We start from the raw sequence: 20450 nt of genomic DNA on the forward strand, positions 1-20450 counted from the left end.
CTGATTGAAGCCCAGTGATACAAAATTCATCCAGGCAAATGCAAAACCTAAAGAATACACCTACAAGAAGAAAAATGTGCACAAGGAGTGCTAACCAGCCCACGGCAAAATCTCAGGGGAGACGAGGTACTTGGGAGCTCCCTCTGTTCTCCCAGGCCCATCAGATGAGGAGGCACCTTTGGTGTTGTTGACGTGACACGACACAAAGCTGTGCTGCTGGTCAAGCTCTAGTCCTGGGGACCTTCTGCAAAAGGGCTAGCAGTCTCCAACATTATCCTGTTAGGAAAAACAGTGGTCAGGCAGCAAAATGAAGTACTGCTGCCTCAGGGTGCCCTGAGGTGGGGTCCCTTGGCCAGTGCCGGGCAATGCCCCTCACATACACATGAGGTGCCACCAGGCTCTGCCCTTTCCCATCTCTGCTGGCTTTCAGGCTACTGAAATGTCTCCCCGCTGCACTACAACGTAGCCCATGTGCTATTGCAGACACTGACTTAGAAAGGCAAAAACACAAAAAATACTTTATTGGGGCTCAGGAGCTCAGAAGATACCCAAGGGATAGAAAGGTCCACTTCATGCCATGTGGCCTTAAGGCAAGGTAACACCTCCTGGTCTGATTCATTTAGCTAAGGAAAGATGTCGTTCCGGAGACTGAAAAATAAATAATGATGACACACATTAAGGCTCTAAGTTTCTCTGTTATCCTGCAGTTCCCTTGATCTGCCTCTGTAAAATGGGGCAACTGATTCTTGAGTCCTCTACAGCACCTCCACTCTGTGGAAGAAACTGCCAGAAAATCAAATCACTTGCACGTTATTCAAAGAAATCCCCCACCATGGTAACTACCTAAACAAATTTAACCATACACTATTTTGCTGTTCACAACCCCTATAATTATGATTTTATTCCCTATCCACCAGTCCTTCACTTAAATTCACTTTGGTTACACTGTCAAGTAATGCATTTTTGATCTCTCTGATAAATAACTGAAACACCCAAATAAATATTTTAGAAGATGTGTACTGAGGCATAAGTATTAATGTACCAGAATGCCAAGTTAAATTTCTCCTTTACTTTTCTCTGAAGGTCTTCTCAGCATGGCACCTCATACTTTAAAACTTAAACATTGATTTGAAATCATTATTGTAAATCAATGGTCATATCCACTTGTTCTCACCAGCACCACCAGAAGATTCTTCCTATTGCTCTGTTTAAGGGCAGATTTATGCAGTCCTTCATTTCTTTGCTAGGTGATCTGCACAGGTGACAAATCGTTTTGCAAAAGGGCTCAAGAGTGACACTTTTTTCCTTTTTTTTTTTTTTTTTAAGGAAAAAAAGGAAGACAATTATATGAAGTAATTGTTCAACCTGCTCCTTTTTTCTGAGGAGGCTTGTTATCCCTTGTTCAAGTATATTTGCACAGCACAGACTCACCAAGAAGACGCTAAACCCCATTAACTTCTGGTATTTAGAGTCTTAAATACCAACATCATATTATTAAAGTGGGTCTTAAGATCAGACTGTAAGAATGTGATTTTTAAATTTTATTATTTTTCAAACAGGTATTCCTCACCATTAGCACTCCTGTGCACACACAAAATCTAGACATGCAACCTACTTCTGCAAATACAGGGCCAATTTCTAAAGTTTCTTCAGTTTCCAAATAGCTTTGGACACTAAAATTCTCCTTTCTCCTCTGTTCTACTTATTATTTATTTTCCTTGTAAACTATTCAGCCAGTCATGGTATCTTCATGGAAAGGCTGAAGTTCAATCAGGCAGATGCAAAGAGAGCTTTTGGGAAAGGATAGATACAAAGAATACAGGAGACAAGCAACTTACTGTACTGAATGAGCAAGGCAGAGCAGCAGATGTAGAAAAAGCTTAAAAACATTTGAAGCAGAAGTTCAACATGAGAAAACAGAAAAACGGTCGAAGTTTGACGTGAGAAAACAGAACCTGCTGGAAGACAGGGGAACCAGGTGCAAAGATTTAGCACAGAGCAGCACAGTCAGGTTGGTTAAAATGGTTAAAGTCTTTTTGTATCAAAAAAATTCAAACCTATTACTAGGGGAAACACAGCAAGTATTTATAAATGTTAACCACAGTGAAGTTTACAGTAAAGGCCAACTCCCACTGGCAATATAGTATCTTAAGTGCCTTCTTTTAAGCACCTGCAAGGTTTCCAGTGCAATTCTGTCTGACCTTTAAATAAAGGTCACTCTTCCCGACAAGGCCAGTCCCACAAGCCCTAAGGCAGGTAGCTTCTAGGCTCTCTTCATTTCTGTAGTTGTTTTTAATATGGCCTCTAGTTTCGTACATTTATAAGAATTTCCATTTTCCAATAGCTAGCCTAACAAACAACAGTACTCTTAAATCATTCTTTAAATACTGTTTGCAATGGATTCTACAGTTTACCTAGGACAAAATCATAATGCACTTTGAAGTATTAAGAGACTGGATCCCACAGCCACTGCATACACTTACTTGTAAAAACAGCTTTAAATTTGAAAATTCATCTGTTCAGGATGTATTAATCCAGCATTCTAAAAGACTTTAAGCAGATGTTAAGCAAAAGAAGCTAAATAAGTAGCAACTAAATAACTAATTCAAATATGATGAAAAACAACAAAACCTTTTAAGAAAATGCACCAAGCATCCCAAATCTGAGATGTGTCTTTTCAGACTCATAAATTGAAATAAATACCCCTTTCTAAGCAAGTAGCATTGAATCTGTCATATAATCTTTATATGGCTAATCTGGCTAGGAGCGAAAAATACATAGATTAACCTTCTGAGATCCTTTTTAAGCAATTTTATGTCTTGCATGGGGAATCAATCGTGTATGTAATCCCACTGCAGTCAACAGAATTACTTTAGGAATAGTTCCAACAAGACTTGACCCTGCATGTCGTATTCATGAGCAAAACAGCCGCCAAGGTATGAAAAGCCAACATGAAACACTGAAAATTTTATCCAGTTCTGGATCCAGTAATGCACTTCTTCAGAACATGACAGCTTTTCAGCTACCCAACCAGGAAAATGTGCTACAGATTCAGCTGTTACACTGACTCTGTCCCCAGTCCAAAGAACAACTAATAAATATTTACTATCATGAAGCATATTTGCATATAATAACTGGAGATTTCAAAGCTGTAAATTTCAGCAATGTAAAAATTCCCCTTCAGTTTTCTGAAACAAGAATAATACAATGCGTGTTAACTAGCTATGAATTGTTCGATGCAGAAGTATTACACCTAATTTTTAAAAGTCCTATTTATAAAAGATGAATAGAATGGTCATTTCGGTTTCTCCAAAAATTTTCCTTACAAAACAGAAGCATGTAGGCAAGCAATTTTATCTTCTAGCCTTTCTGTTTCCAGCCTCGCTTGCACTTGACTATGTAAATATCAAAAAGATTATAGTATGATGGGAGAGAAAGGACATAAGAGAATTTAAAAACATTTACAACAGGAATTTGAAAAAATTTCAAAGCTTGTTGAACATGTTTACCTCAAGTTCATCTCCCTGATGAACAAAGCAGTTTAGTTGCTTGTTAATTTGCATTTTATGCTTATCAACCTTTTTCCTCTTTATCCATAAAGAAAATGTTTTTGTGATAATTGAAACATAATTGAATGTTAACAGAGAAACACTGTTACTGTCTTGTTATGTAGATTAGGTCCTGAGAGCAGCTAAAGCAGATTCCCTCTTCTCCTTACATATGAGTTAGCATTTAGAATTAGCTATAAAGTTTAATCCAGATTTTCTTCAGTTGTGATCCTGATGGGGGCTACTATGCTAATTTATTTGCTGTGTTGCCAAAAATAGTCTCTTTTTTTGCATTACTTTAATCAAAGAAGTAATATGCCAGTTTAAAAAGCAACGCTTCAAACAGATGCTCTATTTTTCTTATGAGTTATCTTTGTCCGAGAGTTGGTTGAAAAAAATTCAATTACCCGTTCTTGTTGTGTGTGTTGGAATTTTTTCTTTTATAGTTTCAACAAATTAATTTTTATTTCAACTCAGTAGGAAACACCCCTTGAAGTCTATAGAGGACACCGGGTACCCAGCATCTTCAGCTGGGTGGGATATGGGGACACAGACCTCAGACTCTACAGGTCTGAAAATCTGGGGCAGTCCCCTGCCAAAGTGCCATGTAATTGGAGATTTCCAAGTTATGCCACTCCAGTGCAATGCTCTAGAGAGGACACCAAAATAAGGGAGTTTTGTCCCAAAGCCCAAAGAAATCAAGTTTTGAAATACAGAAATTCTCCACAAAATAGAAAAGTTTTTCTCTATATAGATCTGCTTAAATAGTGCAGTTTATAGGCTGTCAAATGTAGAGACCAGTTTCATTGCTCAGCTTCACTTGTAGTTAGGTTTCATTTGAATTACTAATATGAGGGTCCAGAAATCTCTGATCAGGAGCAGCTGTACAAACGTAGGTCAAGTTGTGACCATTATTCATGCTGGTAAGTATATTGGCAAATACATGAGGTGAATAAATGTCTAGTTCAGTTGCTGCCTTAATTTCTGAAGAACTGAGCAGGAACAAGCCCTGGCCTGTTAGGACCACAAAACCAACTTACATAGAGAGGAGGGAAGAAAAGGCAGAAGGAATTGCCCAGCCTTCATTACTTAATTTCTTTTCTTATTCAAGAGGAAAGCAGCAAATAAATGATGACCCAGAAAGGATGCACACACTGTAGAAGAACTAGGGCAGGTGACCATCCCTTGGTTTACCCAAACTCCAGTGTAAGCAAAGCCACGTGTTGTGTCCTCGCTATCTCTGCAACCATCTGCATATGTCTGCAGCAAATATCTTTGCTTCCCAGTGACAGATGGTCTCCAGGCTTCTCTTATCCTAATTGCAAAAAACTTACCTGATTTTTTTTTCAGAGGAAATACTGAAAAAGGAACTCTGCTGATCTTATCTGCATCTTGTCTGCTTATTTTCCAACGCAAGGTAAGCGTATCTTGGGCTTTAATTTATACTCCAGCCTGTGCAAGCCAATCTGTGCTCATGGCACAATTAAGGATGTTCTTTAGAAGTGTGTACATACATAACGATGATGGTGAGAGCAGACTGGGGAAAACTATCTGAGGGCTCAGAAAGGTTAAGTGATCTGCCAAGATGACCCATGCAGCAAAGTGACTCTGTAGAAGAACTGAGAAGTAAATTATTCTCTTGGCCTTTGAGATTTTGATTCAACTCATTGTAAAGATAAGAAACTCATTTTTACCAAATTATATGTAGTCAAAATTTAGGCAATCAAGACACAATAAAACCAATGAAAAGAACCAGTTTTCCTCACTGACTACCAACACTTAATTATTACCTTCAGTAAACAGCTCAAGAAATAAAAGATCACTTCTGAGGCAAGAAGAAAACAGAATAAGATACATGTTTATGGCTATTACGCAGAATCAGGGAAACAAAAACTATAAAGAATACTAGTGTTTGAAAATACAGAAAGATTTGAAGATACAGAAAGATACAAATTCTTTGAGCTTTCATTACCTAAATGCCAGGTGTAGTTTGAAATGTAACATGAAAAGTAAATAGCATGCTAAATCACCCTGGGATATCTGCTTACAGTACTTTTAATTTAGAGACAGAGTTTAGAGTACCAACAGTACTATTGTTGTGAAGTATCCCCTCGCTAATGCAGAATCATACAAATACCAGCTCCCATGAGCACCATGTCATGGATTCTTTGTTGTGCCTTAGAGTTGGAGAATCAGTGTCATCTGGGTTAGAAGGGTCTCCAGAGGTCTTTAGTTCAGCCTCCTGCTCAGAGCAGCTCCAGCGATGAGATCTGCCTGGGCTGCTCATGAATTTATGCAGGTCAGTCTTGAGAAGCTCCAAGGGCAGAGACTACAAAACCTTTCTGAGCAACCTCTACCCGACTGTCCTCATGAGGAAAAAGATTTTCCTCATACCCCGTCTGAACTTCTCCCGTTTCAACTTCTGACTGTTGTCTCTCATCCTTCTGCCATGCGCTGCTGTACAGAGGCTGGCTCTGTCATCGCAGTATCCTCCTGCAGGTCTGGGCCAGCTGATGCTCCCTGAAGCCATCTCTCCTCCAGGCCGAGCAAGCTCCTGTCCCTCAGCCTCTCCTTGCAGGACAAGGCCTCCAGTCTCCACCCTCTTGGTGGAACTCCAAAGAACTTGCTCCACTGTGTCAACATCTTTCCTGTATTATGGGGGCGTCCAAAACCAGACACAGCACTCGAGATGTAGTATACCAAGTGCCAAGTCAAGTGGTATCATCACTTTTCTCAATCTGGTGGCTCTGCAGCTTGCCAGGACAGCCCAGGTTGCTGTCAGCTGCTGTTGCTGCCAGGCACACTGCTGGCCCGTGGCCAGCTCGCTGCCTGCCTGGCCACCCCGTCCCTCTCCTCAGAGCTGCTCCCCTGCCTGTCAGTCCCCACCTGCACTGCTCCAGGGGTTCTGCCTTCACGGGTGCAGGACAGTATTTGTCCTCACTGAATTTCACATGGCTACTGCCAGCCCATTTCCCCATCCCTCAGTCCCAAGGGATGGCAGCCCTGTTCCCTCAGTTCCGTGCCATCTGCAAACTTGACAAAAGCACGCTCCATCGCCTCCTCGGGGTCAGAGACAGAGGTAAGGTCACTTTGCCCTCGTACTGATGCATGTAACAAAGCCATGACCAAACCACTTATAGAAACTTGACCCTACAAAGAAGGGCAAGACGAGGACTAAATCTAGAAACAACACTAGCAACCACACTGGATATAAGGTCAGCTTGGTCTTACTGAGGCCAACAGCAAAATGCAGCACTTGTATCAGTATTTTCTCCTTAAACAGGGTTGTAAGGGTTAAGATAAAACCAAATGATTAACCTACAACTATGGTTTAGTTCTATAACCCCAAACCTTCCTGAAAGTTAGCATATAAGCAAACATACATTTTGCATTCAGTATGGTCTCACATATTTACACACTGCAAAATATATTGATATCTATAAAGATTTTTCAACCACACAAATACGTGCTTGCTGTCAAATACATGCTTGCCATCAATGATATATTCCTTCCTTGTGCTTTTCAAGGGGACATCACATTTTGTCACTGACTGAACAGTCCAATCTATAGTTTACAACAGAGATTCAGGTAAATTTCAGCATCAGCAAAAGTTCTGGATTTGTTTATATCACCTACAGTGATTTCTTTACAACATGTAATTTCTACCCATTTATGTAGGTCTCTAATTCAGTCACGGGTAATACAAGTTCTAAAATGAGGCTGTTGCAGAACCAGAAATACTTTAAACAGATTTATTTCTAATTGACTAGATTTCATGTTGATTGTAGTCTTGTAAGACCTGATTAAGTGAATTCATTACCATTTATAATTTCATGACAGCATACTTTGGAGATTCCAGCCATGGAAATTATCACAGTCTAATCAAGATAGGCAAACCAAATATGAAAGCACTTTAAAAAATTCTTGACTGAATCATGATATATAAATGTTCCTAATGAAAAAATGGCATCTCTTGAACTCCAGGCATACTACTATCAGTTTCTGCCATCAAGAAAGTATTTAGTAAAAGTTCTTACTAAACACTCCATAGGTACCAAGCAGCTGCTGATACGGGGTTTCACAGTCAAGCAGCCTTTCGATGGCCACCCACATGGGCCCACATTTCCCTAGGAACAAAGACAAGTGATGCCCAGGAATACCAAGCATGAGAGGACTCCTAGTTTTCTATAAAACAGGGGCTGGGGTGACCCTATCAGACGCACCCTTCGCTTTGCTTAACTTCTATTTTGCTGCTCAAATACTTCCACGTGTGTTGCTAATCTGAACAATTTCTATACAAAGCTCATTTCCTAACATATCTGTTGATGCTGTCAGAGCTACCTATCCCTGCACCTCATTATAAAAGAGCAACGTCTAGGCAGCTCTGCTTACTGTGTGATGCAGCTGTGAAGGGAAGGAAATAATTAAGCCCATCATGTGAACCAAATCCTTCAGGACATACCCATTAATGAGATTTACTGAACCCACTCTCTGCTTTGCTGCTTGCAGGCATGAAGGAGGCAGAGACAGAGCAAGAAAAGCCCTCTTTTTCAGCATTAATATAAAACTAGAAATATATTTTGTTCAATTCATACTTTTAAAGGAAAGAAGCATTAAAAGGAGATTTGCCATTAGGTTTTATGTCTGCTTAATGTTCTCCCACAGATTTTACAGATTTTATTTAATCTGCCTCACAGGTTTTTTATGTTGTTTTTTTTAATACTTGCCATCACTAGCTGCCTCACTTCCGAAGTTTTCCCCAGGCCTTAATAAATTTAAACTCCTCTTCTCCACATGTTTTTTTCAGCCACACAGGAAGAGTGACCATTTCTGCTCCTTTCTTATACACTAGCATTTTTACTTCATAATTTTGACGCTTCCGCTGTTTCTCCCTTAGGTCACCGGGGGCCACCAGCTCCTCCCCAGGTTTTTGTATGAGATTTTGTGTTGTCTCCTATCTTTCTGCCCAAAAGAACAGGCCTCTCCCAGATGATGTCTCCCAGCACAAACCTGTGGCTATTAACGTGCCTGACAGCTGCATTTCCTACCATTATAGCTTGCCTTTTCTCGCCATGCAGGGCTCCCCCCACACCTCTATGAGGCAGAGCTGCACCACTGCTGCCGTGGCAGAAGGATCAGGAATGGCCCTCAGACCATCTCTTCTTGGCTGCCCCGACCCACGAAGGTACCCAGGGTCCAGGGCTGGATCCCCTTCTAACCTGGGGAAGATTCATTAGATCATATCAAGCCAGAAAGACCACATACAAAATAACAGTTTGCTATATTAAAAATAATAAAATATATAATTACAATATTTTGTATATTGCAATAAAGGCTGTTAAATATATATAATTATGTAATTTTAAAAAGAAATTTAAAAACCCCAACCCTAACCTAAAGACTCAAACCCAGGGACTGGTATGTGCAGCAAAAACTTATAGTAATATTACGAAAAGCACAGAACTGGGATGAAAGTTCCATTTCAGTAACTACTCAAAGCATGTAAAGCGCAGAGTGTTTACAGCCTGTATCAAACATCACTGTCACTGCTGGTTCTCACTATGGAACAGCACAGCGTGCTCAGTCATGAATGTCTGCTTCTCACATCTGCACTGACTGGGACTGCTATGAATGTAAACGGGAAACAATGAAAAAAAAAAAAAAAAAGACTGAAAAGGTAAGCAGACACATTACACAAGCACATCTATATTTTAAACTATATTTTAGTGTTTATACATTATCCAAGCTAGTTATGAGTAGCTGTTGTTCCCTATGCTTCAGACTTACCTGAAAGGTAGATCAGCCACACACTGACAAGGCCTTTTTGTTTCCCACAGACGGCTTAGTATCACTGAGCACATAATCTAAAAATTGAGCTACTTAAGTTTATTTCCCTGTTCTTAGAATTATTTCATATATTCCCTTTCACAAACCACACTTTCACACTTCCTGTATCCAATCCAAATATATACATCCCTTATCAGGAAGTGACAGCATGAGCTCTGATGGATTCTTTTGGTCATGCCATAGACTAAAGACCAGCCTGACTCTTGAAAACGTCCTAACCACAACTGCCAACTCGCTTAAGCATTTCAGATGATAAAACATAATTATGCACATCAACTCAACACAGTCAAATGCAATACTTAAAATCCAAATCCACCTGTTTCTGTACCATTATCTTCCTCTTTTAATTGGCATAAGTACTTATCTTTGATAGTGGCACTACCACAGAAGCAAACAGCAAATGCCTGATAAGCTAGAAATTTTTGTTGCACTGGCCTTTGAGGTACACATATTTTTTTTAATCTTTCTCTTATTTCCATTTCTACAGACTACTGCTCCAAATTATACCACTTCGTGTCACCACACACCTTACAGCAATCTATCTCACACATTTTACATAATTTCTGTATTTTCACTCTCCTTCCAGTGCTCATCCAAAGATACTGTTAGGAGTTACTATCTTATCTATGATCTGTGTTCATAATGGACATTAACACAGACACCTGCAGCAGCCAGTGCAAGAAAAGGCACCTTCAGTTTCTCTTATCACAGAGAAAATTAGTTTTTTAGTTTTCAGATCATACAGAAGTATCAAGCTTTACCAAAGGAAACCTAATTTTAAATCTGTCCTTTTTCTTGTTTTGTGAGTTTAAAGTTTCTATTTTTTTTTTTAATGACTGAACTGGAAGCCAATAAAATAATTCTAGTTTAAGAAACTGTTTTGCACAAAAAGTTATAAGACGCCTCCAGAGTACTACCAAAACCGTTAAAACTGTTTTTAAAAGAATCATAGAAAGTATTAAAAAAAAAAAAAAAAAAAAAAGATAAATATGTAGAGACTAGAAACCTTTTTGAATAGAAAACACTGAAAATGCTGCATTCAGATAGGGTAAAAGAAAAACATATAAGGAATACAGGAATATGCTTGTGCTCTATCACAAAAGGCTCCACACCGACTCACTAGTCCATCAGTTCTCATGTAATTGTATGACAAGAGCATTACAGTATGAACCCTCAAAAATTCTTTACTCAAATCTACTATCAGTTGCTTATTTACAGTGTTCTCATTAACAAATTGCTCCTAGGCAAAAAATAGGAGGTTTAACATGTGTAATACACAAAGTATTATAACATCAGTCTACCTGCTAGTTCATATTTGAAGTAGATTCGGTAGGAGGAGGAAGAGAGCTGTTACACGTGAGGATAAAAGTTAACAAGATCTGCCAGCTGTCTTCACTACAGGCTACAGTTAAGCTGCAAATTCCTCTGCTCTGAGATCACACTCGTAATCCACCCAACACTGTAAAGCAGGATAAGGAACATTTTCCTTGCTGGGGATCAAGCAGGTTTTTCAAGAATTTCTGACCACCTGTTTATTGAAATACACCTTAGCAGAATCCAGCAAGACATGCAATTGAAGTCCTGGGCTGTAACTGTAGATTTGCCCACCAACACGTGTAACTTAAATGATTTCTCTACAAAATTAGCTTGATACACTTACCTGTCAATATACAGATGAGAGCGATGGCATCAAGATGAGCATCAGAATTTAGCTCTCTCTCATCTCAGATTCCTGTAAAAATACAGAGAGACATAAAGAAGATTGACACATGGAAGAAGAAATCCAGTTACCTAATGGCCACCCGATTTAAACATTTACAAAACAGAAACACTCAAGGCACGAAAGGGATTTTGATACATTAGTCTGCAAGAGAGACGGGAAGTTTATCACACTGCAAATTCCCAACATATTCATCATGCTGTAACATAAATATTATGCATAGTTTTGCAACAGCGGAGCCTGATGTAACTTCAGCCACTGCAGAGAGCTTCTGGCAGCATGAAGTCAGGGCTAAGGCAAAAATAGGCTCTTTTGGTTATCTGACAGAAGGTGAAAGATGCTGCTCTGCTGTTTCCCACAGACATCTTCTTTGATTTAAGTCTTGGGAAAGCACTGGGCATCCCAGGCACATGCATTTGTTCAACAACGCAAATTTGAGCAGCAACATGCTTGTTTTTTCCCCAAGTTCACCTGTGATGCAGAAATTATGGTCCACTGTTTCCAGCCCTCCAAAGAGATGCTGACCATGCGCAGCATCACAGGCCAGCTCTCAGCACAGGAAGGGGTAGCCTAGAGCTGGCTAACTGATAAGATCTGAAGTGTGCATGACTAGATTCAAATTTTATTGCTTTCATTGATGGGTAGAAGCTCGTGCTGAAGAAAGTCTTGTCTATCATGTATTTCTTCCTTTTACAGACATGAAGAAGGGAAAATCCGAAGATTTCCATTGCAAAAGCAAGTCTGACAAACTTTTTTACTTTTTGGTGTACTCTAGTGTATGGTGCTCCATCAAAAAATAATACTAGATTATGTTACACCTGTTACTTCTAACCACAATAAGAGACCTCAACAGGCACTCTCTCTTAGACACAAGAGAAGTGTAAAGCAGTCATGCAACTTCAGAAAAAATACAAAACATGACCATAAGTGAAACTGGAATTACTCAAGGATAATTCTGTGAACATCACTGGCACCACATCATTTACCCCAATATAAATAAAAACTGACTTCATCTCAAATTCACCCCTCCTTATTCTATACTTTATTAGACCCTTCTTACTGTGCACATTCAAGTAATAGTTAATATGTACATGTATGAGGAAATATTTAAATACTTTCAGCACATTTAAGCCCATTTTTTATTTTAAATATAGACTTTGACACGTTTTACTAAAAATAAACAAACCTATCCAGAAAGTTTTGAATAGGAAGAAAATACTTACAAATCTGTCTCCAGCACCTGCATAATTCTGCACAACTATCTTACAGCAGCAACAAAAAAAGCTATTGAAGGACATTTCCCACACTGAACTGCTGTATGGTGTACCATATAGAAGTAAGCTGCATTTGAAATTAAACAGAGTAGGTTTTCCATTTTTAGAGCGGGAGATATAAATATGATCTCCACGATTGTGAAGGTCGTAGGAAAGTTAGGTAAGGAAAGATCATCAGCTTTCTCCTAAAGCAAAAACCAGAATCCATACAAGGAAAGAAGACAGCAGATGAAAAGCAAAGCACAATCAAGTAACTAAACTAACAGGTTCTTAATCTCCAAGAGAAGGAATCAACCACTTTCAGTTTTGAACTCTTAACATACACCAGCTTTCAGTTTCTAGATGGATCCAGAGGCAGAGGAGGAAGAACTACCTGGGACTGGATATATCCATCATAGACGAAACTTTCCAAAACTGTCCTCAAATGCTGACACATCTGCACAACATACTCCAAAACCAACCTTTCTTTAATTCAGGAAAGATTTATAACTTGGTCAGTTTTGGATAGATATTGCTAAGATTTACTAAAGGTATATCCACAGCAATAGCCTGAACCTTAAGCCAGTATTTTGGGACCTTGTTGGTAAATAATACAAAGAACAAAGGCAACATAAATGTTAAACATTCAGCTACTAAATACCCCACAGAAATATAGGCTACAGAAACTTATTGCAGAGAATTTTGGCACTTCATAATGAAAGAGACGAGAATGCCAGCAGCTTGTTCTGTGTAGAGGCCAAATTCTTCTATTTAAACAAATTACCCAGTAGCATGACTGCATTTTGTATTTTGGATGTTATTTTTCACAGTACTCTCCAGAGCTAACCCTAAGGATAAAAAAAAAAATCAACATGACAAACAGTGGCTTGCCAAGAGCTAGGACAGGCTCCTTAAATGAGAGTATTTCTATATTGCAAATTCATAGAAAACAAATTAAATGGTGCCAATACTGGCTTCTTAATGAGGCTGGGTGAGGCTGCACAGTGAAGAAAGGCACCATCATTGGAAAAGTGAGCATTTGTCCTATCTTCTGTTTCTACAATAGGATTCTCTTAACACCCATGTGCAGACAAAAATTACTGAGTTTCCTCCCAGATCCTGTTTTTTCCTCTCCTCAAGCACAGGATCAGCAGAGCAGAAGCTCCTCTTTACCTCAGAGTCTCCAATGCACCCTTAAATAAATCTCTGTGCCGTGAAATCCCAGGTTACTCGCACATCCCTAGCACTTCGACTGCAACAGGTTTCTCTTCCAGAGGTTGCTTTCGTGTGTGGCTGGGCAAGAGCACAGCCGTGCACAGGCTCATCCTTCAGGTGACACACCAGACACCACAAGCAACTTGCCTTTCCCTCCGTGGGAGCTCCAGGGTGGGTCTTTACACCTAATCACCCATCGTTAACACGTTTGTAGAAAGATAAAACCGTAATAGATTTCTGGTCCTTTAAAAACTTAGCTGAAGTTGAGCAGTAAATTCAAAAGCCACTAGAAAGTAGGAGATGGATAAGGAAGGAAGAAAAGACAGGCAGCAGCATCACATAAACCATTTTCCTTATTGAATCATCCTAAAAACCACCAAACCACAGCTCCAAAACAGAGACAAATGGTAGTTAGTTATTTCCACGTGATTCAGTGCTGTACAGTGAAGAGATCTGACATTTTTGCAGTGTGCACTGTAGCAAGAGTAACTCGGTTCAGGGAGCAGTGTAGCTGCAGCCATGCAGTATTTATAGTCCTCTCTCCTCAGCTGCTTCTTGCTGCTCCTCTTCCCCCCTCCCCGGGCAAATGCCTCCCCAGCGCAGGGCGCTGCAGCTGCTTCCACTGCTGGAGCAAAGCCCTCGCTGCACCCCTCTGCTGCAGAATGAACGCTCCCAAAAGGAGACAGGTCAAACCTTCCCCCACATCTGGCAAGTTTCAAAATTAGAAATTTTTCTAATATTTGTAGGAATTTTAACAAGTGGAATGAAAACGTCAAAATTTTCACGGTGATATGTACATTTCATGAATCTTCTATAAGGAAGATAACCTTGTTTGAGGGCATTTCTCTTATGCCTAGGAAAGTAAAAGCTGCTAACTAGTAAGAGCTCAAATAAATTCAACTACTGAAGTAGATAAGCTCCTGAGCAGACAAACATGCGTTTATTCTGCCAGTATTCTGACTCACACAAACACAAGTCAACAAAAACCATAAAACCGTATTGGCAAACTCCAGCAAATATTTCTGCATAACTTCATAGCATTATTTCAATGCCAGAGCAGCCCCAGTTTCTGTTTCTGAACTGGCTCCCAGCTGACCAGCCAGCTTATCTGCACAGATGTCTGCACAGCCATACAAAAATATCCATCTCTGGAAATTTATGGGGATGGCACAGAAAATGGATATACTGAAACACTCAAAAATGAAGCATTTGGGAGCACTCAACTACAGGATTAGCATGTTTTAATTAATACAATTTCAAATGACAGATTTCATTAATTAATTTAGCCTTAACTTTTCTGAACACAAACAGCCTTTTCAATCTCAGTGCTATCATAGCATCCTAAGTGTTTTCTATTTTCATGTACACAAAAATATGTCATCAACATTCAAGACCCTCTTACTTGCACATAAGCTCACATTGCTAGCAGCTTCTGAAATCAAAGATAATTTATACATCACGTCTACAGAACGGGAACACCAGAAGGGTTCACATGACTACAGAATACTTTACACAACCCAGTTTAGTAAAAAACTGCTGAAACAGTTCTGTTAACCTACATGGAAGTACTAACTGCTGCTTTAACAGTACACTCATATAATTTATAGAGAACTGAAGGCACTCTGCACTGTAAGGCTCCAGGCAGTCCTTTAGTTCAGTAATACTCAGAGACTCCCAGACCTTTAATACTAATAGACCCCAAACACGCACACTGAATTCTCCACTTTTTTCCCATATTAGACTGAGAGCTCAAATACTGAGGCAAGTACTAGAATCAAGGCTTCTGTCTCTGGCACATATGTACATGATGGATTCAAATGTTGCTTGAGAGAGACTTAATAAGCAAACCTGGTTTTATTCCAGCTCAGCAACAAACAAAGCAACAAGCTGAAAAATGAATTTAGCAAGGGAAGAGCTATCTGAGATTAAGACACTACTACCATCTAATTCTGCCATGATATAAAGCCAAAGCAAACGAGGTTGAAATGTTAAAAGAATCAGGAAAACAGTTCAAAGAAGTGGAAAAATAGTTATTTTATCCATCAGGAGAGACCATATTTAGGCATATCTTTAAAATTCAGAACAGAAAGGACTCCACACGGAGCTTTTTAGAACTAAATATGAAGTCTACAGCTGTTTGAACACTTACTGAAATGAATTCACATATTTGTGACTCTCTTGGTTTTTTGCTATGCTCGACTACTCTAATCTTGTTTTCCTCAACAGTCTAAACATAACAGCTTAAATGTTTGTATATTGTGTGGTAGCAGAGAATGGTCTTCAAAAATGCCAGATGCTTTGCATCCTCAGATTATTCACTACTTATGGCAGCAAGTTCATGCTAGCAGCAAAAAACAAAATATAATTCCTCTCCAAATACAGACAATATGTACCATTAATTTCATATACACTAAAGACACAGAGAACCTCCACAGTCCCACACAGTGCCTCTTCAAAGATATTTAACAGACACAGGAAAAATGCAACATCAAGAATCTGGGCAACACAATATGCTAAAATGAGACGTTAGCACAAAACCACGGATGTCCCATGTAAGTGCAAAGCAGACGTACAGATGAGATCCCTCAGCCACCCATTCCCACCCAGGCACCAGACGGCTTCTTCCAGTTCCCTGGGCTTGGAGGAGGAGGGAAGACAAGGTACAAAGTCGTGAGCAGGACATTATCCCAACCTCCCTGAGCTGTGCTCAGGGTCCCCTCACTGCCCAGCTCAGCAGACTCAGCTCATTTCCCTGATGGACTCTTGACTGGACTGTGCAACGGCAGAGGACTTAACAGGGGCTATTTTCACTTTTCCTAGTTTTGGGCAATGTTCATTACCCCACTTGGACCTGTGTTACAGCTGACTTGATTTTACTGTCCTTTATTAAACCTGTTTCCAAAATACTTAGAAAATGTAATAGTTGTTAGACCTCACTTAGTTTTTGACCTGCATGCAAACTGCAGATCTCTTAACACCGTGGCCATGCATAATGCATAAGGAATAGCGCATGGGTGAAGTTAAGAATATAGGCAAGTCCCTTGCTGAAGTGACACACTTTGTCTCGGCTCCACAGCCGCACAAATTGAGCACTGCTAGCCAAAAGATTATGACCTCTTGCATTTGGAAGTTAAAAGGGGTGTGCAGTGCTATAGCATGAGCGTATGAAGCAAAACCTTCTTGTGACAGCAAAAGCCAGGAATCTGCATATTTGATGTATGAAGCTTGATTAGCCTCACTAAATGTGGAGTATAGTAACCCATAAGTAAATGAGTTGATATAAATATGAACCTATCAGGATCCGAGAAGACCCAAACTTCGCTATCTCACAATAAGATGAATGTATCTAGCTGATCCGATTTAGGCAGAATTCAGGGCTTTCATACAAACATTCCCCACTTTTAAGTAGAAAACAAATAGTCAGGGGCTTTAAATAGGACAAGCACAATGAGAGGCAAAAATCCTTCCCAAACTCAAACTGGTGCTGGGCAGTACTGCTGCCCAAACAGTCTAGCAGAACTTCAGATCCAACACGTCATTGTGCAGCTTTACAACATCTCTCAAGTACAGAAGCTATAGTAGGAACCCTTAGGGCAACAGGTTTTGAGATTTCCCTCCCCCTCTCAAAGTGTGACAGCCATATATTCAGACCATACCACTCGGCTGCTGGTTTCTCTACCAGGTTACTTAGTGTGGTATAACCTTCATTACAAAAGGTCCCTTTAGGGAAAACACTGAAGAGTCAGGATCAGAAGAGCCTGCAAGACATTTAAATAGCAGTTGTAGTCCAAACAGTTGGACTGACAATCACCTGAAGCAGAGCATAGTTTAATTTACATTATGAGGATTCTCGAGACCTCTGAGCGTGGCAGCAACTAAGGAGAATTCAAATACGAAGAGACAACATGAAGCAATTTTGTCACCTGGCACTTCATTAAGGGACAGTCCACAGCCACCAGAACAACTGCAGTACATGCAATACTCTCAGCATTAAAAGTCAGGCTCAGGAATAAAATGTACACTGCCGACAATCCCTTTCAATCGCAAAAAAATATCTGGATGTCTTGCTATAGTCTACATGAAACCTATCCAATGCCTACATTCAGTATTTCCAAAATTAAACATTTTCACTCATAAGGTTATGGAGACTCATATTACTAGGAAAACCATGACATATAAAGAATAATATAATTCCAAACAGCTTAAATTCTGAGTTTATGATAATGAAACAAAGGCTAGAATCAAATCCTGCACTTTTTTTGCCTGTTTGTAGCAAGTTAAAAGAAATGTTCAGTTATGGAAAGAAAAATACCTCCTTCCTATGCTTATCTAAACATAAAATGGTAATATAATTAAAGTAATAAGTATTACTGCAAATTATAAGCAATCAGTGATGAAAGAAAAATGTGTCATCCTCAGTTCATGGCTCATAATTATTTCATTTCCCGAATACTGCAAAATCTATGATAACTAATAAATAATAAAAGCTTTTTGAAAAGCCAGAAGGTGCTCACCTTGGATGTAATTTTTCATGTAACTCATCCGATCTGTCCAACTCAATGAAGTCAATTCTAAATTCTGCACTGCAAAATTTCTACTCTTCTGTTCTATGAGAAGGTGGACAACTTAGATTCACAGAAAGACATGTACCCATTTTCTACCTATACCTGTAACTGGATTTTAGCCTTAACTCAAGGGACAACCTGTCAACTGTATTTAAAAAACAAAAGCAAGCTGATTGGGTTTTAGATCTGGACACTTCCAAAAGGTTGTGAATGTTACCAACTATTGACAAAAAAAAAAAAAAAAAATTTCAAAAAGTGAATGACATCCACAGATTACAGTTACCTAAAAGAAAGAAACAGCTTCAATCTACTCAAACTATCAGAGTGCTGTTATCTGCCATGCTTTCAGCAGTCCAGATGGCATTTTATTTACATGTACCTTCTAAACAATCATTGCTGAGTTGTGGAAACACTTGTTACAGTTTTGACAACAGGAGGGACATTATTCCCCCCCATTATAAATCACAAATCTTTGAGGGCAACTATAGCCTCTGTTTCTTTATCATTCTCTTAAAGACCAGAATTTTAGTGAAAGACGAGATTTTATTAGCTTTCCTAGCTGAGTTATGGTAAGTGAAGAGAGATGAAAGATGAAGTAATGAAAGGGAGAGAAACCAGAGTTGTGGCTGACCTGCGCAAGGAGACCCAACCTGCTCTGAAGTAAATTATTCAGCTGCCAGATCCTGCCTCTAACTCCAGTGATGTGAACACACAGGTCAATCCATTCCCATTCGGTGCAGTTTATTGGCAACACATTTAAGCTGGTGTAAGAGGATGGGATTGTTAGCATATGGGGGGGGTAGGTTAAAAGTTTGGTTGAGAAAAACATTTTCCATTGTCAGAAGAAATAAGCTAGTTTATATCATGCTAGCAGTACTTAAAGGAAATAGAAATGCAAGATAAAATGCAGTGATATATTTCAAATAATTTGATCAACCTGCCATGGATTATTAAAACTGTTCTTACCGAAGTTATTATGACAGCCATGTCAATAATATAGAAAACATTTGTGCTAATTTAAAATTTTGTTAAGGTTTAGCTAGCAAATCACCATGCATATAGCAAGCTACAGAGGTTAAGAGCTGCTGCCACATATCTCAAGAAAATTCATCAGGCCTAATTAATCTCATGGTCCACAGTCTCTGCGTTGAGAAAATTACAAGCAAAACAAACAAGAAAAAGTGAAAACCACACAAAATACAAGTTGTTCAGCTTATCCCAGATCACCAGGGATACATTTTTCTCATTCCATTAACACGGCACAAGGAAAGATGCCCTTTAAATGAGCAGCGTGTGAGCCTTTCCTTGTAGCAGATTCCAGGCAGGCTCCCAGAGAGCGTTTGCCTCCCCAAACACAATCGCTCAATTCAACAGCATCTGGGATGCAGCTTCCTAATCTAGCCTTGAATTTACTTGTGAAATGTGGTGAGCTGGAAGGGAACCAGATGAGGAGATAAAACCACAAGAAAACACAAGCCTCATAACACGCTATGATCACAGTTTACAATGAATGAGACTTAACAGTGTAAGTAGGTATAGCAAGTAACAAATCGTTGCCATGAATTTTTTCAGCTACCTAAATAGGATTATTTCCATATATGTTGGAGAATATTCACCAAGATTAGACTCGTTTGTATTACAACACATGTTTATGTGCTTTAACACAGCTGATATGTAGAGCGGAAGCAGATCTTCAGCATCTGTACCAACAATACATTGTCTTAAATGAATAGTTTTACTCTAGGACAGGATTCTCTTCCTTCCCTTATGAATACAGATAACAAACAAACAAGGTTCAGTGAAACTGGAACTCCGGAAATGGAAGAATATCAAAGCTTTCCACAGCTTACAAATTCCTAAGTCTCTGCACATTTTGGATAGCCACATACAAGCAATGCATTAAGATCACAATCTCACTTCAAAATAACCAGGTATCATTTTTGAGTCTCATTAACAACCCACCATCCCCTGGGAAGTCACTGTTCCCAGGCAAACACATCTTCTCTGATAAAGGGATGGGTGAAAGGAGAATAGAATTGACACATGTACACAGATCTCAGTGGAGATCTCAAATAAAACCTATGCCACTCAACCAAATTATGCAACACTTATTTACTTCTGCTGAAAATACACTGAAATTTACATGACAAAAGAATTACAGCAGAAAAGAAACCCCTAAAAGGCAGCCTTGGACATTTTATGTAAAGGATGCTTGGCTCCAGCTGTCTCCAGTCAAGCACCCGTGAGACACAGCTGCACTGTGCTGCCTCTCCCTCACAAAACCCATCATCCCTGTGACGGC

General features: G+C 39.4%; 1 protein-coding gene across 4 annotated transcripts in view; it reads right to left on the reverse strand.

Annotated features, from left to right (window-relative positions):
• SHANK2 (SH3 and multiple ankyrin repeat domains 2) overlaps positions 1-20450 on the reverse strand; it is a 362639-nt gene that overhangs the window by 324271 nt on the left and 17918 nt on the right. For all 4 annotated transcript variants that reach the window (XM_074918532.1, XM_074918533.1, XM_074918531.1 and 1 more), the window contains exon 3: positions 11056-11127. The gene's annotated coding sequence lies outside the window, so the exon portion shown is untranslated. The remainder of the gene's footprint in view (positions 1-11055; positions 11128-20450) is intronic.

Source organism: Athene noctua, chromosome 14, assembly GCF_965140245.1.
Source record: "Athene noctua chromosome 14, bAthNoc1.hap1.1, whole genome shotgun sequence".
NCBI classification, from domain to species: Eukaryota; Metazoa; Chordata; class Aves; order Strigiformes; family Strigidae; genus Athene; species Athene noctua.